The sequence below is a fragment of the Lissotriton vulgaris genome, unplaced genomic scaffold (genome assembly GCF_964263255.1).
Source record: "Lissotriton vulgaris unplaced genomic scaffold, aLisVul1.2 SCAFFOLD_301, whole genome shotgun sequence".
Taxonomy (NCBI): Eukaryota; Metazoa; Chordata; class Amphibia; order Caudata; family Salamandridae; genus Lissotriton; species Lissotriton vulgaris.
Genome location: NW_028244321.1, coordinates 1,652,501 through 1,669,540, shown reverse-complemented (window position 1 = coordinate 1,669,540; position 17,040 = coordinate 1,652,501). Strand labels below are relative to the sequence as shown.

General features: G+C 41.3%; 4 non-coding genes across 4 annotated transcripts; all 4 read right to left on the bottom strand.

Moving 5' to 3' along the window:
• Nucleotides 1-469: 469 nt before the first annotated feature.
• Nucleotides 470-541, bottom strand: TRNAH-GUG (transfer RNA histidin (anticodon GUG)). The gene has a single exon. It is a non-coding gene; the product is annotated as a tRNA-His (tRNA).
• Nucleotides 542-1,823: 1,282 nt separating this feature from the next.
• TRNAS-AGA (transfer RNA serine (anticodon AGA)) lies at nt 1,824-1,905 on the bottom strand. The gene has a single exon. It is a non-coding gene; the product is annotated as a tRNA-Ser (tRNA).
• A 4,441-nt stretch (nt 1,906-6,346) lies between these two features.
• TRNAH-GUG (transfer RNA histidin (anticodon GUG)) lies at nt 6,347-6,418 on the bottom strand. The gene has a single exon. It is a non-coding gene; the product is annotated as a tRNA-His (tRNA).
• A 1,289-nt stretch (nt 6,419-7,707) lies between these two features.
• On the bottom strand, nt 7,708-7,789 carry TRNAS-AGA (transfer RNA serine (anticodon AGA)). The gene has a single exon. It is a non-coding gene; the product is annotated as a tRNA-Ser (tRNA).
• Nucleotides 7,790-17,040: the final 9,251 nt, after the last annotated feature.

The following is a 17,040-nucleotide window of genomic DNA, read 5'->3' as shown; positions in this document are numbered from 1 at the left end:
TTTATTTATTTATTGATAAATCCTATCTACTGGTGAGGTTGGATTTAATCTTACTATTGTATAAATGCCATTTTTAGAGAGTGAGTTTTTCTCTGCACTTACTGCTCTATTTGCATGAAAACCTGTCTTCAATTGATGTCTGGATTGGGCTGCGAGACAGCTACATATGTGCATTCCCTGTAGACAGCCACAACACAGGTCACTCAACTGCAACTGCATTCATCTGCATTCTGATTGGCCTGGGGGAGAGCTCCGCTCCCCTTACCGCAAATATGTTCAAGAACGATAATTTATGTCAGTAAGTACAGTATACCTACATCTTATAATCATGTGTGTTTAAATAATTTGTCGTTAGATCGTTTAAATATTGAAAAGAATCTGTTTTTAATAGACATTTTACAAAAACAACTGGTACATTTGGGAATTCTGTAAAGGAAAAACCCAACTGTCGTGACATTGCCAACCACAATGCCGTGACTCGGATTCGAACCGAGGTTGCTGCGGCCACAACGCAGAGTACTAACCACTATACGATCACGGCGAGCTACTTTTGCACAATAACATACAGTGACATCAAGAAATTATAATTCGGAACACTCAGGGCTACTCCTGTGATAGGCTGAATGTGTTCATTGCTTCCTCATTCCTTATACAAAGGCTTTATCTCCTCAGTGGTTGATAGGCTGAAACCGTTTCCTGGCCGCCTGCTTGTGAACTGGCAGGAGTCAAAGATCACACATACACTGGTGGGCCTGTGATGGGACACCAATGCAGAGAAACACACCTGGCGCAGATATTCTATTCTGTTTATTAGACCTGCATCTCCCCTGTACCTCCTCAAGCCATCTGTATGTGAAGCAAGAAAGAGTTAAGGAACGGTCCATCTACACTTTTATTGGGAGGATGCTGCCGTGAGCTCCTCCCAGCTAATCACACAAACAGCAGTAAAGCAAGATAACTACACAGTTAGGGGGGACTGCATGGTTAGGTTTTTGAGGAATTATTGAAACTGACCTCAGTGACCCATAATCAGAGCTGTGGCTAATGACTGCATGCCTAATTATGATGAAGCAAGCACCATGGCTCGTAGGGGCCCCACAACACACTTTTCTTAGCTCATTGAATTAAAGTATAAACTTCTGCCATGTGTGAGTGGTAAAGGCTTGTTAATTTTGTTGCTTTTCAAATTCACGTCTTACAACAAGACGAAGGAACATTGGGGCATCAGACGCTTTGGAAAGTAGCCACCAACCGCAGAGAAAGAGGGAAAAGACAGTATGAGGTGTGGAGAAAACAGCAGCAGGTACAAGGAGCTCAAATGAGATTAATGGCGCCTAAATAGAGCACGTAAAGGAACAGTTACAAATCTAAGAAAAGGGAAAGAAAAAGACTAGGAAAAAACACAGAAAGAGCTTGTAGATGAAATTCTCTTCCAGGAACAGCAGGTTAAGAGAAATTACACAGGGAGCAGTTAAGCTTGTAACACGGGGGAGAATAGAAAAGAAAATGCAGTTTTATGAAGTGTGTTTGCCTAATCCAGCTAGCACTTTTATTTTATTTCTCTATTTGCTTCTTTTATTGGTAAAGTAAGTTTCAAGTGCATGCACAGGTATGACCGAGAGAGCCAGGGTATAATAATTTGAAGCGTTTGCACCAGCGCTAATAAAGGACGAGAGTTATAGCAAAGATATGAAAGGGGGAGCGATAATAAATATGTGATATGGCAATAGTGACACCAAAATAAGCCACCTATTTATAAAACTGACATGGAAGAAATACTAAAGGTTAACTTCTGAAATTGTAGCCGATGGTAAAAAGATTCTCGTTGTCGGCAGGATTCGAACCTGCGCGGGGAGACCCCAATGGATTTCTAATCCATCGCCTTAACCACTCGGCCACAACAACTGACTGTAAGGCGTGTGCACATAATCTGTATGCAAGTTTTCAAGGTGTCCCACAGCAAATTCCTGATATTCTGCAATGCACTTTTTAAAAATAATGTTTTTTTCAGCAGGCACATTCTCTCCTAAAAACAAAAATTGCATTGGTATATCTCTAGTTTGGAATACCATAGGCTTGCATGCATACTCTCATGGGTCACTCAAGTTTTTTGGACCCTATTGCACTCTGTTTTCGTGCTGCTTTTAGTATATGGCCCATATTACAGAAGTCTACCATCTTTGAGTATTTGAGGCTCCTTTGTAAGTGCTTTATATTTTTTCCTTGAAGAGCTATATAATAAAGGGGTCCGGGAAAGATTGCATTTATGGAAGATAAAAGAAGGCCCACTTGTCTCACCAAATGCTGTAGAGAAACCTGATGTTTTACTCATGTTATCCTTAGTTCGTTTTTGTTAGACCTTGCATTCTTAAGGTGGTCCCAACCACACCTTATTGCTTTTCACCTCCGCATTTTGCTGTATCTTTTTGTTGGCCTTAGGACTCTGATCACTTTATCGCTACTAATCAGTGCTGAAGTGCACTTGCTTCTTCCCTAATCATGTGTATAATTGGAGTATACCTTACAGACAGATTTAATTTACTTGAAAGCCCCTTGTAAAGTAGTATACCATATACCCAGGGACTGATTGTGCCGCCCAAAGAAATAGCATTTCAAACCTGTCTCAAGCCTGCTACTGCAGTGCCTGTGCTGCAGTGTACTGCCACTTCGACTTGGCATTTAAAACTACTTGCCAAGCCTTAAACTCCAATTTTATTACATATCAGTAACCCCTAAGGTAGGCCCTAAGTAGTCCTAGGGGCATCATGCTATGTAAGTAAAAGGTAAGACATGTACTCTGGTAGTTTGTATGTCCTAGTAGTATCAAACAGTCTATTACATTTTTCACTACTGTGAGGTCTGCCCCTCTCATAGGTTAGCATTGGGTATTCCCTTATACTTTTTGGGGGGTAATTCCATATCAGAGAGGAGAAGCTTTATTTATTTATTGATAAATCCTATCTACTGGTGAGGTTGGATTTAATCTTACTATTGTATAAATGCCATTTTTAGAGAGTGAGCATTTCTCTGCACTTACTGCTCTATTTGCATGAAAACCTGTCTTCAATTGACGTCTGGATTGGGCTGCGAGACATCTACATATGTGCATTCCCTGTAGACAGCCACAACACAGGTCACTCAACTGCAACTGCATTCATCTGCATTCTGATTGGCCTGGGGGAGAGCTCCGCTCCCCTTACCGCAAATATGTTCAAGAACGATAATTTATGTCAGTAAGTACAGTATACCTACATCTTATAATCATGTGTGTTTAAATAATTTGTCGTTAGATCGTTTAAATATTGAAAAGGATCTGTTTTTAATAGACATTTTACAAAAACAACTGGTACATTTGGGAATTCTGTAAAGGAAAAACCCAACTGCCGTGACATTGCCAACCACAATGCCGTGACTCGGATTCGAACTGAGGTTGCTGCGGCCACAACGCAGAGTACTAACCACCATACGATCACGGCAAGCTACTTGGGCTCAATAACGTACAGTGACATGAAGAAATTATAATTCGGAACACTCAGGGCTACTCCTGTGATAGGCTGAATGTGTTCATTGCTTCCTCATTCCTTATACAAAGGCTTTATCTCCTCAGTGGTTGATAGGCTGAAACCGTTTCCTGGCCGACTGCTTGTGAACTGGCAGGAGTCAAAGATCACACATACACTGGTGGGCCTGTGATGGGACCCCAATGCAGAGAAACACACCTGGCGCAGATATTCTATTCTGTTTATTAGACCTGCATCTCCCCTGTACCTCCTCAAGCCATCTGTATGTGAAGCAAGAAAGAGTTAAGGAAAGGTCCATCTACACTTTTATTGGGAGGATGCTGCCGTGAGCTCCTCCCAGCTAATCACACAAACAGCAGTAAAGCAAGATAACTACACAGTTAGGGGGGACTGCATGGTTAGGTTTTTGAGGAATTATTGAATCTGACCTCAGTGACCCATAACCAGAGCTGTGGCTAATGACTGCATGCCTAATTATGATGAAGCAAGCACCATGGCTCGTAGGGGCCCCACAACACACTTTTCTTAGCTCATTGAATTAAAGTATAAACTTCTGCCATGTGTGAGTGGTAAAGGCTTGTTAATTTTGTTGCTTTTCAAATTCACGTCTGACAACAAGACGAAGGAACATTGGGGCATCAGACGCTTTGGAAAGTAGCCACCAACCGCAGAGAAAGAGAGAAAGAGGGAAAAGACAGTATGAGGTGTGGAGAAAACTGCAGCAGGTACAAGGAGCTCAAATGAGATTAATTGCCCCTAAATAGAGCACGTAAAGGAACAGTTACAAATCTAAGAAAAGGGAAAGAAAAGACAAGGAAAAAACACAGAAAGAGCTAGTAGATGAAATTCTCTTCCAGGAACAGCAGGTTAAGAGAAATTACACAGGGAGCAGTTAAGCTTGTAACACGGGGGAGCATAGAAAAGAAAATGCCGTTTTATGAAGTGTGTTTGCCTAATCCAGCCAGCACTTTTAATTTATTTCTCTATTTGCTTCTTTTATTGGTAAAGTAAGTTTCAAGTGCATGCACAGGTATGACCGAGAGAGCTAGGGTATAATAATTTGAAGCGTTTGCACCAGCGCTAATGAAGGACGAGTGTTATAGCAAAGATATGAAAGCCGGAGCGATAATAAATATGTGATATGGCAATAGTGACACCAAAATAAGCCACCTATTTATAAAACTGACATGGAAGAAATACTAAAGGTTAACTTCTGAAATTGTAGCCGATGTTAAAAAGATTCTCGTTGTCGGGAGGATTCGAACCTGCGCGGGGAGACCCCAATGGATTTCTAGTCCATCGCCTTAACCACTCGGCCACAACAACTGACTGTAAGGGGTTTGCACATAATCTGTATGCAAGTTTTCAAGGTGTCCCACAGCAAATTCCTGATATTCTGCAATGCACTTTTTAAAAATAATGTTTTTTTTCAGCAGGCACATTCTCTCCTAAAAACAAAAATTGCATGCGTATATCTCTAGTTTGGAATACCATAGGCTTGCATGCATACTCTCATGGGTCACTCAAGTTTTTTGGACCCTATTGCACTCTGTTTTCGTGCTGCTTTTAGTATATGGCCCGTATTACAGAAGTCTACCATCTTTGAGTATTTGAGGCTCCTTTGTAAGTGCTTTATATTTTTCCTTGAAGAGCTATATAATAAAGGGGTCCGGTAAAGATTGCATTTATGGAAGATAAAAGAAGGCCCACTTGTCTCACCAAATGCTGTAGAGAAACCTGATGTTTTACTCATGTTATCCTTAGTTCGTTTTTGTTAGACCTTGCATTCTTAAGGTGGTCCCAACCCCACCTTATTGCTTTTCACCTCCGCATTTTGCTGTATCTTTTTGTTGGCCTTAGGACTCTGATCACTTTATCGCTACTAATCAGTGCTGAAGTGCACGTGCTTCTTCCCTAATCATTTGTATAATTGGAGTATACCTGACTGACAGATTTAATTTACTTGAAAGCCCCTTGTAAAGTGGTATACCATATACCCAGGGACTGATTGTGCCGCCCAAAGAAATAGCATTTCAAACCTGTCTCAAGCCTGCTACTGCAGTGCCTGTGCTGCAGTGTACTGCCACTTCGACTTGGCATTTAAAACTACTTGCCAAGCCTTAAACTCCAATTTTATTACATATCAGTAACCCCTAAGGTAGGCCCTAGGTAGTCCTAGGGGCATCATGCTATGTAAGTAAAAGGTAAGACATGTACTGTGGTAGTTTGTATGTCCTAGTAGTATCAAACAGTCTATTACATTTTTCACTACTGTGAGGTCTGCCCCTCTCATAGGTTAGCATTGGGTATTCCCTTATACTTTTTGGGGGGTAATTCCATATCAGAGAGGAGAAGCTTTATTTATTTATTGATAAATCCTATCTACTGGTGAGGTTGGATTTAATCTTACTATTGTATAAATGCCATTTTTAGAGAGTGAGCATTTCTCTGCACTTACTGCTCTATTTGCATGAAAACCTGTCTTCAATTGACGTCTGGATTGGGCTGCGAGACAGTTACATATGTGCATTCCCTGTAGACAGCCACAACACAGGTCACTCAACTGCAACTGCATTCATCTGCATTCTGATTGGCCTGGGGGAGAGCTCCGCTCCCCTTACCGCAAATATGTTCAAGAATGATAATTTATGTCAGTAAGTACAGTATACCTACATCTTATAATCATGTGTGTTTAAATAATTTGTCGTTAGATCGTTTAAATATTGAAAAAGATCTGTTTTTAATAGACATTTTACAAAAACAACTGGTACATTTGGGAATTCTGTAAAGAAAAAACCCAACTGCCGTGACATTGCCAACCACAATGCCGTGACTCGGATTCGAACCGAGGTTGCTGCAGCCACAACGCAGAGTACTAACCACTATACGATCACGGCGAGCTACTTGGGCTCAATAACGTACAGTGACATGAAGAAATTATAATTCAGAACACTCAGGGCTACTCCTGTGATAGGCTGAATGTGTTTATTGCTTCCTCATTCCTTACACAAAGGCTTTATCTCGTCAGTGGGTGATAGGCTGAAACCGTTTCCTGACCGCCTGCTTGTGAACTGGTAGGAGTCAAAGATCACACATACACTGGTGGGCCTGTGATGGGACACCAATGCAGAGAAACACACCTGGCGCAGATATTCTATTCTGTTTATTAGACCTGCATCTCCCCTGTACCTCCTCAAGCCATCTGTATGTGAAGCAAGAAAGAGTTAAGGAACGGTCCATCTACACTTTTATTGGGAGGATGCTGCCGTGAGCTCCTCCCAGCTAATCACACAAACAGCAGTAAAGCAAGATAACTACACAGTTAGGGGGGACTGCATGGTTAGGTTTTTGAGGAATTATTGAAACTGACCTCAGTGACCCATAATCAGAGCTGTGGCTAATGAGTGCATGCCTAATTATGATGAAGCAAGCACCATGGCTCGTAGGGGCCCCACAACACACTTTTCTTAGCTCATTGAATTAAAGTATAAACTTCCGCCATGTGTGAGTGGTAAAGGCTTGTTAATTTTGTTGCTTTTCAAATTCACGTCTGACAACAAGACGAAGGAACATTGGGGCATCAGACGCTTTGGAAAGTAGCCACCAACCGCAGAGAAAGAGAGAAAGAGGGAAAAGACAGTATGAGGTGTGGAGAAAACAGCAGCAGGTACAAGGAGCTCAAATGAGATTAATGGCGCCTAAATAGAGCACGTAAAGGAACAGTTACAAATCTAAGAAAAGGGAAAGAAAAGACTAGGAAAAAACACAGAAAGAGCTTGTAGATGAAATTCTCTTCCAGGAACAGCAGGTTAAGAGAAATTACACAGGTAGCAGTTAAGCTTGTAACACGGGGGAGAATAGAAAAGAAAATGCAGTTTTATGAAGTGTGTTTGCCTAATCCAGCTAGCACTTTTATTTTATTTCTCTATTTGCTTCTTTTATTGGTAAAGTAAGTTTCAAGTGCATGCACAGGTATGACCGAGAGAGCCAGGGTATAATAATTTGAAGCGTTTGCACCAGCGCTAATGAAGGACGAGAGTTATAGCAAAGATATGAAAGGGGGAGCGATAATAAATATGTGATATGGCAATAGTGACACCAAAATAAGCCACCTATTTATAAAACTGACATGGAAGAAATACTAAAGGTTAACTTCTGAAATTGTAGCCGATGTTAAAAAGATTCTCGTTGTCGGCAGGATTCGAACCTGCGCGGGGAGACCCCAATGGATTTCTAGTCCATCGCCTTAACCACTCGGCCACAACAACTGACTGTAAGGCATGTGCACATAATCTGTATGCAAGTTTTCAAGGTGTCCCACAGCAAATTCCTGAAATTCTGCAATGCACTTTTTAAAAATAATTTTTTTTCAGCAGGCACATTCTCTCCTAAAAACAAAAATTGCATTGGTATATCTCTAGTTTGGAATACCATAGGCTTGCATGCATATTCTCATGGGTCACTCAAGTTTTTTGGACCCTATTGCACTCAGTTTTCGTGCTGCTTTTAGTATATGGCCCATATTACAGAAGTCTACCATCTTTGAGTATTTGAGGCTCCTTTGTAAGTGCTTTATATTTTTTCCTTGAAGAGCTATATAATAAAGGGGTCCGGGAAAGATTGCATTTATGGAAGATAAAAGAAGGCCCACTTGTCTCACCAAATGCTGTAGAGAAACCTGATGTTTTACTCATGTTATCCTTAGTTCGTTTTTGTTAGACCTTGCATTCTTAAGGTGGTCCCAACCCCACCTTATTGCTTTTCACCTCCGCATTTTGCTGTATCTTTTTGTTGGCCTTAGGACTCTGATCACTTTATCGCTACTAATCAGTGCTGAAGTGCACGTGCTTCTTCCCTAATCATGTGTATAATAGTAGTATACCTGACTGACAGATTTAATTTACTTGAAAGCCCCTTGTAAAGTGGTATACCATATACCCAGGGACTGATTGTGCCGCCCAAAGAAATAGCATTTCAAACCTGTCTCAAGCCTGCTACTGCAGTGCCTGTGCTGCAGTGTACTGCCACTTCGACTTGGCATTTAAAACTACTTGCCAAGCCTTAAACTCCAATTTTATTACATATCAGTAACCCCTAAGGTAGGCCCTAGGTAGTCCTAGGGGCATCATGCTATGTAAGTAAAAGGTACGACATGTACTGTGGTACTTTGTATGTCCTAGTAGTATCAAACAGTCTATTACATTTTTCACTACTGTGAGGTCTGCCCCTCTCATAGGTTAGCATTGGGTATTCCCTTATACTTTTTGGGGGGTAATTCCATATCAGAGAGGAGAAGCTTTATTTATTTATTGATAAATCCTATCTACTGATGAGGTTGGATTTAATCTTACTATTGTATAAATGCCATTTTTAGAGAGTGAGCATTTCTCTGCACTTACTGCTCTATTTGCATGAAAACCTGTCTTCAATTGACGTCTGGATTGGGCTGCGAGACAGCTACATATGTGCATTCCCTGTAGACAGCCACAATACAGGTCACTCAACTGCAACTGCATTCATCTGCATTCTGATTGGCCTGGGGGAGAGCTCCGCTCCCCTTACCGCAAATATGTTCAAGAACGATAATTTATGTCAGTAAGTACAGTATACCTACATCTTATAATCATGTGTGTTTAAATAATTTGTCGTTAGATCGTTTAAATATTGAAAAGGATCTGTTTTAATAGACATTTTACAAAAACAACTGGTACATTTGGGAATTCTGTAAAGGAAAAACCCAACTGCCGTGACATTGCCAACCACAATGCCGTGACTCGGATTCGAACCGAGGTTGCTGCGGCCACAATGCAGAGTACTAACCACTATACGATCACGGCGAGCTACTTGGGCTCAATAACGTACAGTGACATGAAGAAATTATAATTCGGAACACTCAGGGCTACTCCTGTGATAGGCTGAATGTGTTCATTGCTTCCTCATTCCTTATACAAAGGCTTTATCTCCTCAGTGGTTGATAGGCTGAAACCGTTTCCTGGCCGCCTGCTTGTGAACTGGCAGGAGTCAAAGATCACACATACACTGGTGGGCCTGTGATGGGACACCAATGCAGAGAAACACACCTGGCGCAGATATTCTATTCTGTTTATTAGACCTGCATCTCCCCTGTACCTCCTCAAGCCATCTGTATGTGAAGCAAGAAAGAGTTAAGGAACGGTCCATCTACACTTTTATTGGGAGGATGCTGCCGTGAGCTCCTCCCAGCTAATCACACAAACAGCAGTAAAGCAAGATAACTACACAGTTAGGGGGGACTGCATTGTTAGGTTTTTGAGGAATTATTGAAACTGACCTCAGTGACCCATAATCAGAGCTGTGGCTAATGACTGCATGCCTAATTATGATGAAGCAAGCACCATGGCTCGTAGGGGCCCCACAACACACTTTTCTTAGCTCATTGAATTAAAGTATAAACTTCTGCCATGTGTGAGTGGTAAAGGCTTGTTAATTTTGTTGCTTTTCAAATTCACGTCTGACAACAAGACGAAGGAACATTGGGGCATCAGACACTTTGGAAAGTAGCCACCAACCGCAGAGAAAGAGAGAAAGAGGGAAAAGACAGTATGAGGTGTGGAGAAAACAGCAGCAGGTACAAGGAGCTCAAATCCGATTAATGGCGCCTAAATATAGCACTAAAGGAACAGTTACAAATCTAAGAAAAGGGAAAGAAAAGACTAGGAAAAAACACAGAAAGAGCTTGTAGATGAAATTCTCTTCCAGGAACAGCAGGTTAAGAGAAATTACACAGGGAGCAGTTAAGCTTGTAACACGGGGGAGAATAGAAAAGAAAATGCAGTTTTATGAAGTGTGTTTGCCTAATCCAGCTAGCACTTTTATTTTATTTCTCTATTTGCTTCTTTTATTGGTAAAGTAAGTTTCAAGTGCATGCACAGGTATGACCGAGAGAGCCAGGGTATAATAATTTGAAGCGTTTGCACCAGCGCTAATGAAGGACGAGAGTTATAGCAAAGATATGAAAGGGGGAGCGATAATAAATATGTGATATGGCAATAGTGACACCAAAATAAGCCACCTATTTATAAAACTGACATGGAAGAAATACTAAAGGTTAACTTCTGAAATTGTAGCCGATGTTAAAAAGATTCTCGTTGTCAGCAGGATTCGAACCTGCGCGTGGAGACCCCAATGGATTTCAAGTCCATCGCCTTAACCATTCGGCCACAACAACTGACTGTGAGGCGTGTGCACATAATCTGTATGCAAGTTTTCAAGGTGTCCCACAGCAAATTCCTGATATTCTGCAATGCACTTTTTAAAAATAATGTTTTTTTCAGCAGGCACAATCTCTCCTAAAAACAAAAATTGCATGTGTATATCTCTAGTTTGGAATACCATAGGCTTGCATGCATACCCTCATGGGTCACTCAAGTTTTTTGGACCCTATTGCACTCTGTTTTTGTGCTGATTTTAGTATATGGCCCATATTACAGAAGTATCCCATCTTTGAGTATTTGAGGCTCCTTTGTAAGTGCTTTATATTTTTTCCTTGAAGAGCTATATAATAAAGGGGTCCAGGAAAGATTGCATTTATGGAAGATAAAAGAAGGCCCACTTGTCTCACCAAATGCTGTAGAGAAACCTGATGTTTTACTCATGTTATCCTTAGTTCGTTTTTGTTAGACCTTGCATTCTTAAGGTGGTCCCAACCCCACCTTATTGCTTTTCACCTCCGCATTTTGCTGTATCTTTTTGTTGGCCTTAGGACTCTGATCACTTTATCGCTACTAATCAGTGCTGAAGTGCACGTGCTTCTTCCCTAATCATGTGTATAATTGGAGTATACCTGACTGACAGATTTAATTTACTTGAAAGCCCCTTGTAAAGTGGTATACCATATACCCAGGGACTGATTGTGCCGCCCAAAGAAATAGCATTTCAAACCTGTCTCAAGCCTGCTACTGCAGTGCCTGTGCTGCAGTGTACTGCCACTTCGACTTGGCATTTAAAACTACTTGCCAAGCCTTAAACTTCAATTTTATTACATATCAGTAACCCCTAAGGTAGGCCCTAGGTAGTCCTAGGGTCATCATGCTATGTAAGTAAAAGGTAAGACATGTACTGTGGTAGTTTGTATGTCCTAGTAGTATCAAACAGTCTATTACATTTTTCACTACTGTGAGGTCCGCCCCTCTCATAGGTTAGCATTGGGTATTCCCTTATACTTTTTGGGGGGTAATTCCATATCAGAGAGGAGAAGCTTTATTTATTTATTGATAAATCCTATCTACTGGTGAGGTTGGATTTAATCTTACTATTGTATAAATGCCATTTTTAGAGAGTGAGCATTTCTCTGCACTTACTGCTCTATTTGCATGAAAACCTGTCTTCAATTGACGTCTGGATTGGGCTGCGAGACAGCTACATATGTGCATTCCCTGTAGACAGCCACAATACAGGTCACTCAACTGCAACTGCATTCATCTGCATTCTGATTGGCCTGGGGGAGAGCTCCGCTCCCCTTACCGCAAATATGTTCAAGAACGATAATTTATGTCAGTAAGTACAGTATACCTACATCTTATAATCATGTGTGTTTAAATAATTTGTCGTTAGATCGTTTAAATATTGAAAAGGATCTGTTTTTAATAGACATTTTACAAAAACAACTGGTACATTTGGGAATTCTGTAAAGGAAAAACCCAACTGCCGTGACATTGCCAACCACAATGCCGTGACTCGGATTCGAACCGAGGTTGCTGCGGCCACAACGCAGAGTACTAACCACTATACGATCGTGGCGAGCAACTTGGGCTCAATAACGTACAGTGACATGAAGAAATTATAATTTGGAACACTCAGGGCTACTCCTGGAATAGGCTGAATGTGTTCATTGCTTCCTCATTCCTTATACAAAGGCTTTATCTCCTCAGTGGTTGATAGGCTGAAACCGTTTCCTGGCCGCCTGCTTGTGAACTGGCAGGAGTCAAAGATCACACATACACTGGTGGGCCTGTGATGGGACACCAATGCAGAGAAACACACCTGGCGCAGATATTCTATTCTGTTTATTAGACCTGCATCTCCCCTGTACCTCCTCAAGCCATCTGTATGTGAAGCAAGAAAGAGTTAAGGAACGGTCCATCTACACTTTTATTGGGAGGATGCTGCCGTGAGCTCCTCCCAGCTAATCACACAAACAGCAGTAAAGCAAGATAACTACACAGTTAGGGGGGACTGCATGGTTAGGTTTTTGAGGAATTATTGAAACTGACCTCAGTGACCCATAATCAGAGCTGTGGCTAATGACTGCATGCCTAATTATGATGAAGCAAGCACCATGGCTCGTAGGGGCCCCACAACACACTTTTCTTAGCTCATTGAATTAAAGTATAAACTTCTGCCATGTGTGAGTGGTAAAGGCTTGTTAATTTTGTTGCTTTTCAAATTCACGTCTGACAACAAGACGAAGGAATATTGGGGCATCAGACGCTTTGGAAAGTAGCCACCAACCGCAGAGAAAGAGAGAAAGAGGGAAAAGACAGTATGAGGTGTGGAGAAAACAGCAGCAGGTACAAGGAGCTCAAATCCGATTAATGGCGCCTAAATATAGCACTAAAGGAACAGTTACAAATCTAAGAAAAGGGAAAGAAAAGACTAGGAAAAAACACAGAAAGAGCTTGTAGATGAAATTCTCTTCCAGGAACAGCAGGTTAAGAGAAATTACACAGGGAGCAGTTAAGCTTGTAACACGGGGGAGAATAGAAAAGAAAATGCAGTTTTATGAAGTGTGTTTGCCTAATCCAGCTAGCACTTTTATTTTATTCCTCTATTTGCTTCTTTTATTGGTAAAGTAAGTTTCAAGTGCATGCACAGGTATGACCGAGAGAGCCAGGGTATAATAATTTGAAGCGTTTGCACTAGCGCTAATGAAGGACGAGAGTTATAGCAAAGATATGAAAGGGGGAGCGATAATAAATATGTGATATGGCAATAGTGACACCAAAATAAGCCACCTATTTATAAAACTGACATGGAAGAAATACTAAAGGTTAACTTCTGAAATTGTAGCCGATGTTAAAAAGATTCTCGTTGTCTGCAGGATTCGAACCTGCGCGTGGAGACCCCAATGGATTTCAAGTCCATCGCCTTAACCATTCGGCCACAACAACTGACTGTGGGGCGTGTGCACATAATCTGTATGCAAGTTTTCAAGGTGTCCCACAGCAAATTCCTGATATTCTGCAATGCACTTTTTAAAAATAATGTTTTTTTCAGCAGGCACATTCTCTCCTAAAAACAAAAATTGCATGCGTATATCTCTAGTTTGGAATACCATAGGCTTGCATGCATACCCTCATGGGTCACTCAAGTTTTTTGGACCCTATTGCACTCTGTTTTCGTGCTGCTTTTAGTATATGGCCCATATTACAGAAGTATCCCATCTTTGAGTATTTGAGGCTCCTTTGTAAGTGCTTTATATTTTTTTCCTTGAAGAGCTATATAATAAAGGGGTCCAGGAAAGATTGCATTTATGGAAGATAAAAGAAGGCCCACTTGTCTCACCAAATGCTGTAGAGAAACCTGATGTTTTACTCATGTTATCCTTAGTTCGTTTTTGTTAGACCTTGCATTCTTAAGGTGGTCCCAACCCCACCTTATTGCTTTTCACCTCCGCATTTTGCTGTATCTTTTTGTTGGCCTTAGGACTCTGATCACTTTATCGCTACTAATCAGTGCTGAAGTGCACGTGCTTCTTCCCTAATCATGTGTATAATTGGAGTATACCTGACTGACAGATTTAATTTACTTGAAAGCCCCTTGTAAAGTGGTATACCATATACCCAGGGACTGATTGTGCCGCCCAAAGAAATAGCATTTCAAACCTGTCTCAAGCCTGCTACTGCAGTGCCTGTGCTGCAGTGTACTGCCACTTCGACTTGGCATTTAAAACTACTTGCCAAGCCTTAAACTCCAATTTTATTACATATCAGTAACCCCTAAGGTAGGCCCTAGGTAGTCCGAGGGGCATCATGCTATGTAAGTAAAAGGTAAGACATGTACTGTGGTAGTTTGTATGTCCTAGTAGTATCAAACAGTCTATTACATTTTCACTACTGTGAGGTCTGCCCCTCTCATTGGTTAGCATTGGGTATTCCCTTATACTTTTTGGGGGGTAATTCCATATCAGAGAGGAGAAGCTTTATTTATTGATAAATCCTATCTACTGGTGAGGTTGGATTTAATCTTACTATTGTATAAATGCCATTTTTAGAGAGTGAGCATTTCTCTGCACTTACTGCTCTATTTGCATGAAAACCTGTCTTCAATTGACGTCTGGATTGGGCTGCGAGACAGCTACATATGCGCATTCCCTGTAGACAGCCACAACACAGGTCACTCAACTGCAACTGCATTCATCTGCATTCTGATTGGCCTCTGGGAGAGCTCCGCTCCCCTTACCGCAAATATGTTCAAGAACGATAATTTATGTCATTAAGTACAGTATACCTACATCTTATAATCATGTGTGTTTAAATAATTTGTCGTTAGATCGTTTAAATATTGAAAAGGATCTGTTTTTAATAGACATTTTACAAAAACAACTGGTACATTTGGGAATTCTGTAAAGGAAAAACCCAACTGCCGTGACATTGCCAACCACAATGCCGTGACTCGGATTCGAACCGAGGTTGCTGCGGCCACAACACAGAGTACTAACCAGTATACGATCACGGCGAGCTACTTGGGCTCAATAACATCCAGTGACATGAAGAAATTATAATTCGGAACACTCAAGGCTACTCCTGTGATAGGCTGAATGTGTTCATTGCTTCCTCATTCCTTATACAAAGGCTTAATCTCCTCAGTGGTTGATAGGCTGAAACCGTTTCCTGGCCGCCTGCTTGTGAACTGGCAGGAGTCAAAGATCACACATACACTGGTGGGCCTGTGATGGGACACCAATGCAGAGAAACACACCTGGCACAGATATTCTATTGTGTTTATTAGACCTGCATCTCCACTGTACCTCCTCAAGCCATCTGTATGTGAAGCATTAAAGAGTTAACCACTTGGCTGCTAGGCGTTTTCCCCCCCCTGTGCTGGAAATTGCCATTTTAGTGGCACCATGATGAGCTCAGCTCGTCATCAGCACACGACACCCGTGGGTGATGACGAGCTGAGCTCATCATCAGCATCGAAGGGGTTAAGGAACGGTCCATCTACACTTTTATTGGGAGGATGCTGCCGTGAGCTCCTCCCAGCTAATCACACAAACAGCAGTAAAGCAAGATAACTACACAGTTAGGGGGGACTGCATGGTTAGGTTTTTGAGGAATTATTGAAACTGACCTCAGTGACCCATAATCAGAGCTGTGGCTAATGACTGCATGCTTAATTATGATGAAGCAAGCACCATGGCTCGTAGGGGCCCCACAACACACTTTTCTTAGCTCATTGAATTAAAGTATAAACTTCTGCCATGTGTGAGTGGTAAAGGCTTGTTAATTTTGTTGCTTTTCAAATTCACGTCTGACAACAAGACGAAGGAACATTGGGGCATCAGACGCTTTGGAAAGTAGCCACCAACCGCAGAGAAAGAGAGAAAGAGGGAAAAGACAGTATGAGGTGTGGAGAAAACAGCAGCAGGTACAAGGAGCTCAAATGAGATTAATGGCGCCTAAATAGAGCACGTAAATGAACAGTTACAAATCTAAGAAAAGGGAAAGAAAAGACTAGGAAAAAACACAGAAAGAGCTTGTAGATGAGATTCTCTTCCAGGAACAGCAGGTTAAGAGAAATTACATAGGGAGCAGTTAAGCTTGTAACACTGGGGAGAATAGAAAAGAAAATGCAGTTTTATGAAGTGTGTTTGCCTAACCCAGCTAGCACTTTTATTTTATTTCTCTATTTGCTTCTTTTATTGATAAAGTAAGTTTCAAGTGCATGCACAGGTATGACCGAGAGAGCCAGGGTATAATAATTTGAAGCGTTTGCACCAGCGCTAATGAAGGACGAGAGTTATAGCAAAGATATGAAAGGGGGAGCGATAATAAATATGTGATATGGCAATAGTGACACCAAAATAAGCCACCTATTTATAAAACTGACATGGAAGAAATACTAAAGGTTAACTTCTGAAATTGTAGCCGATGTTAAAAAGATTCTCGTTGTCGACAGGATTCTAACTTGCGCGCGGAAACCCCAATGGATTTCTAGTCCATCGCCTTAACCACTCGGCCACAACAACTGACTGTAAGGTGTGTGCACATAATCTGTATGCAAGTTTTCAAGGTGTCCCACAGCAAATTCCTGATATTCTGCAATGCACTGTTTAAAAATAATGTTTTTTTCAGCAGGCACATTCTCTCCTAAAAACAAAAATGGCATGCGTATATCTCTAGTTTTGAATACCATAGGCTTGCATGCATATTCTCATGGGTCACTCAAGTTTTTTGGACCCTATTGCACTCTGTTTTCGTGCTGCTTTTAGTATATGGCCCATATTACAGAAGTCTACCATCTTTGAGTATTTGAGGCT